Here is a 5,571-nt window from a genome sequence, read left to right as displayed (position 1 = left end):
GAAAACCATTCTTGTGCTTCTGGATGAACCAAAGATGTTCAGCAAGCATAAAGCTGAACACGGGGCAGGGGGAGTGGGGGGAGCATCATAATTTTCAATCTGTTTCTTCATTCTCAAACCTCACCATGTTGGACGTTTCTGCAGAACTTTAGTGTGGTTTTATTCAACGAGGAAAAGTCTGGTACAATAAAAGCTTCCTCTTAGCACAGATAAGTCTAACAGACTAATAGTTCTTTGGGTAAGTAGGATTAATTATCTGGAAGCTGTTGATAGTTCATTGTCGACTTATAAAAACCTAGTAAGAATGAGGTCAGCTAAAATAATGGGTCCATTTATAAGTTTGGGTCATGTAATACCTTATTAAAGATCACATTATTTCAGCAAAGAAAATATTGCAGAGAGCTCTCCTCTAAAAAGAAAATAGCTTTTTTTGTGTGCTGGAGAGCTTCCAAACCACACCATTGCAAAACCTAAACACTTCAAACCATTGAAAGTTAATGTTTAACTGTCTGGTTCCAGTTATCTGAAAAATCCTTTCACCCTTGGTAATTGATTTTTGTTGAAATCCTGGTGTTATTTGGCTTTTAATCCCAATTATGTTCCTTATGCTGGGTGAACATACTTTCGTTGCCCACGGGTTATATTTTTATATCCTACATAATGTAGAGTATATTCTACTTTGCTTTGTGTGATTAGGAGAAGTAATAATCAGCATTTTACTAGAGTTAGGGAAAACAGTAAAGTGTAGGGCTGTCCCAAGGCATGATTGTGAAATGCCTGAAATTTTTAAAGCCCTTGTCTCCTAATTTGTTATTTAACTCTTTTTGTGTCCTAATCTCTGTGAAATGTTGTTCAGCCCAGAGCTGTGTTGTGGCCCCTCTAAGCATCAATTTCCTCCTCTGTTGGAGGATAAACTGAGACCATGCAAAATATCAGGTACAACATATGGCATAATACATAGTGGATGTTCAGAATTGCTAGGTCATCATTCTTACCTTCATCAACCTCTCCTAAGCCTCAGGACTAAGGTATACTTAATACGTATTTACGATAAGATTGCTTGTAAGAATGTTTGCTTTTAATAATTTCTTGGGAAAAACAAACAAACAAACAAAAAACAAACAAAATAATAATAATTTATTGAAAACTGGATAGCTTTCCAAACTCAAAGAAATGTGTCTCTACCTCTGACATTTTAGTTTCCATGGAGGTGGAGGAGAGATGTGATAGCAGGTTGGGGGAGGCTTTACTGCCCTGCAGTGACGTGACAGCTGCCTGATTATTAGAGTGACCTTAGGAAAAAGCGGATCATGTGAGTCTGACACGGAGCCAAGCAACATGTGGGACCCGATCTCTCACACCACAGCCGAGAGCCTATGTCCCAGTTCGGTTCCAAAACTACTCCCCTGCAAGCCCACCTCTCTGCTGCCATCAACCATTCACTGAAGGGTATGGTTAGTTACTGCATTTTTGAATGCTGTAGTGGCTGAGGCAATTATAGGATCTGCGAGATCTGAAGCTTGCAATTATAGGGGCCATCTTTAATAGAAAGAATGCAAAATAATAGATATAAGTGAATATTTAATTAGAATAAGTTAAGAAATCACCACTAAGAATATATTTAATAAACTGACAAATACCACTATACTATCCATGTTTTTAATTGCCTTCCTGACATACCTTGTACTGTTTTTTTCTCCTACTGGTTTTTTTTTTTTTTTTTTGGTTGCATATTCTGATTGTTTCCTCCTGTATTTCCTAATAGAAGAGAATTTCTTTTTAAAAATATATATATTTTATTGATTTTTTACAGAGAAGAAGAGAGAGGGATAGAGAATTAGAAACATCAATGAGAGAGAAACATCGATCAGCTGCCTCCTGCACACTCCCTACTGGGTATGTGCCCGCAACTAAGGTACATGCCCTTGGCCGGAATTGAACCTGGGACCCTTCAGTCCGCAGGCCGATGCTCTATCCATTGAGCCAAACCGATTAGGGCATAAAATATATTTTTATTGATTTCAGAGAAGAAGGAGAGGGAGAGAGAGATGGAAACATCAATGATAAGAGAGTATCATTGATCAGCTACCTCCTGCACACCCCGTACTGGGGATCGAGCCTGCAACCCATGCGTGTGCCCTTGACTGGAATCGAACCCGGGACCCTTCAGTCTGCAGGCCGATGCTGAGCCAAACCAGCTAGGGCTAAAATGTTTTTTAAATCTTACAAAAGCCTATGCCTAAGTAAATGAGAGTCCCTGAAGATTTAAACTTCTGAGCTTCACAGAAAATCTAGCTCTGCCTACAAAGAAATCGGAGGATAAAGGGGAGAGGATCTACCCTTCCACATTTATGGAGAGAGCTCTTTTATGCAGAAGTACTTGGTAATGTGTAAAGGGGAGGGTGTGGCTAAGGGGGAGAGATCAACCAAAGGACTTGTATGCATGCATATAAGCATAACCAATGGATACAGACACCGGGGGTGAGGACATGAGTGGGGAAATGGGGGGACAATGGAGGGATAAGGACACATTTGTAATACCTTAATCAATACAGGAAAACAAATGAAATGAGAGCTGAGGAAGTGAAAAAAAAAAAAGAGTTACATATATGTAATGAAATAATATTAGTATTATAACTAAAGTCCATTGTGCCCAAGTGCGAGGCAATATCAGAGGCAGGAAAGGCAAAATCTGGTTCCTTGGAGATTGGAGAAGGAATTTGAGTTGGCCTCTTCCTGAGCCTGGTTCTCTCCTCCCCTTTCTTCAGCCCTGCTCAAGGTGATCTGAAGAAGCAAATTAGAGCTTGGGCAAATTAGTTTGCCTCTCTAAGCCTCAGTTTCTCATGTATAAAATGGCAGTGATAATGCTTTCTTACAGAATTGTGGAAAAGATTAAATGGACACTATACTACTTGGCTCCTCATAGATAATTAAGATATTATAGCTATAATTCTTATTGTCCATATTTTAAGTGATAGCTGTAAGGGAAGAATCAGAAGGGGGGTGTTGGATAGCTATGAGTCCAGGGATTCCAGATAGAGAAAACAGCCTAGAAGGTCAAACTCTATAAATGCTAAAATGGATGCTTTCAGTTCCAGCTTTTCCACTTTGCCTCAGGGCCTAGTAGCAACATAGTGAAAGTGACCATGGCAACATCACAGCCACAGTATTCTATAAACAGAATTTATCAATAACCATGAGGCTTTTAGGAGGCAACAGTAATTCATATCTGACCCAGATCTTCCTCCTGATGTAGGCTCTAACTCTAAAATTGCATGAGATTTGGGAAACATTTTAGACTCAGAGAGTTTGATATTTGAATAAGATCGCCAAACTGCCCCTGGTAATGGTTGCAAAGAACTGACACTGAGCACCCAGCAGGTAATAGGGGATCTGTAAAGTAGTGTATCCTCAGGAGTCCTGGACACTGCTGCTTGGGCATGGCTCCGGCTCTGAGTAGCCTGAGAGGTTAGGCAAGTGAGGCCACAGCACACTGCCATTAGTGATCGGCTCTGAAGTCAGACTATCCGAGGCCCCAAATTCCAGCTCTAGCACTTAACACCTTTACAACCTGCGAAAACTACTTAAATTATCTATGTCTCAGTTTCCTCTTTCTAAAGTGAGGATAATAAAGTACCTCATAGGGTTATAGTGAGTGCTAAAATAAGGATTAAATGAGATATTTCTAAAGCACTTAGAACAGCGCCTGACAAGTACTCATTTCAAGTGCTCAATAACAGCTAGCTCTAATGCTAAATGGGAAATCTGGTGATGTGCAGCAGGTATTTGGTTTTGTGGATCTGGCACTCAAGAAATACATAGTAATTTAAGATAGATTTTACAGAAAGGCACCAAAGCAAGTAGAAACCGAGGCAATAGGAGAAATGGCAACAGCAATAGCGCCTGTTAATCTAAAAGTGAGTCCTAAAAGAGGACTACCTGCAGTTACAGAAATCAAGATTCCAAAACCAAGAGGCATTCCCAAAACGATAAAAGAGACCTGCCCTTCATAGAGTGACATATAACTAAAGAAAACAAAACTATCCTGGCTGGTTTGACTCAGTGGTTAGAGCATCAAAAGGGTCTCAGGTTTGATTCTGGTTAAGGGCACATACCCTGGTTGCAGGCTTGATCCCTAGGCCCAGTCAGGGCATGTGCAGGAGGCAACCAATCAATGTTTCTCTTTCACATCGATGTTTCTCTGTCTTATCCCTTCCCTTCCACTCTCTCTAAACATCAATGGAAAAGATATCCTTGGCTGAGGATTAACAACAACAACAAAAATACAAAAGTAAGAAAAGGGGCAGGAGGAAAACAACCTATAAAACAGCTTTAAAAAGGATGAAGAGGGCCAGAAGGAAAAAAATAAGCCAAAAGACAGACAAAAAGGAGGGGAAGAAAGAAATTGAATCAAAAAGGAAAAATTTATTTAAAACAGAGGTTACATCAACCTCTGATTCTGAAGAAGGAGATGATCAAGGTGAAGAGAAAAGGTGGAAGAAACTTTCAGACTGCTCAGAGAAGAAATATGCCCAAACGCCAACATGAGAAAGAAACAGCAGATAGAAAACACGAGCAAGAGGAGCAAATGGAAACTGGGCAGTGGAATAGAGATGAAGGAAAGAAGCCAGAAGTTAAGAAAATGGAGAAGTGTGAAATATCAGTGGGTTCTTGACTTCAAAGGAGACATGCTGAAATAAAAAAAATCACTCAAAATTGATAATCTTGATATGAACAGATGTACTGAGGCCTTGGATGAACTTGCTTCACTTCAGGTCACAATGCAACAAGTTTCAGAAACACACAGATAATTACCACACTGAAAAAAAATACAGAGATCCAAAGTGAGTTAGATTATCATGGAAAAGTCTGCAATGTTGTTTAACAAGTTTAAAAACATGTTTCTGGTTGGTGTAGGAGATTCTATAATCACACAAGTGCTGAATAAATCTCTTGTCGAACAAAGACAGCATGAGGGAGCAAATAAAACCAAAGATCAAGGGAAGAAAGGGCCAAACAAAAAGCTAGGAAAGGAACAAGCAGGTTCAAAGACTCTAAATGGAGGATCTGAGGTTCAAGACAGTAATCAGCCACAACATAAGAAAGCAAAGACAACGCCAGCAGCCAGAAAAAGTCATCCAGTGAAGAAAGAGAGACTGAAAATCTCTGAAGGATTCTAGGTTGACATATCTGGAATATAAAAAACATTTGAGAAGTTTTTAATGGATTTTATTTGCAATATTTAGGTAGCTGAAAGTTTTAAATTTTTATAAGCATAGGTTTTGATATTAAAACTTGATTTGAGGGAGAAAATATCTCTGTCTTTGTTTAAAAGTAATTAAACATTGCTTAATTGTAAAGCATAGATTTTAGATTTTCTAGTGTACTTTGTGATATACTTTGTGCATAGGCACAGGTGGAAGGGGATAAGGTGCAAATACGCATCTTAACAAGCCACTGCGCCACCTCACTCTCAGTTGTATTTGCTTTGGTGAGCGGGGGTGCCAGATCAAGGTGGGGCACCAGTTGCTGTCATCAGGGTTAGCCTCTGATGGTTACCGAAAATTCTTT

The 5,571-nt window shown here is 39.5% G+C and overlaps 1 pseudogene; it reads left to right on the top strand.

Annotated features, from left to right (window-relative positions):
* Positions 1 to 3,196: 3,196 nt before the first annotated feature.
* LOC118660724 lies at positions 3,197 to 5,223 on the top strand (annotated as a pseudogene).
* Positions 5,224 to 5,571: the final 348 nt, after the last annotated feature.

This window comes from Myotis myotis, unplaced genomic scaffold, assembly GCF_014108235.1.
Source record: "Myotis myotis isolate mMyoMyo1 unplaced genomic scaffold, mMyoMyo1.p scaffold_m19_p_7, whole genome shotgun sequence".
Lineage (NCBI taxonomy): Eukaryota > Metazoa > Chordata > Mammalia > Chiroptera > Vespertilionidae > Myotis > Myotis myotis.
The sequence above is the reverse complement of the archived record's forward strand: the minus strand, read 5'-3'. Positions and strand labels throughout refer to the sequence as shown.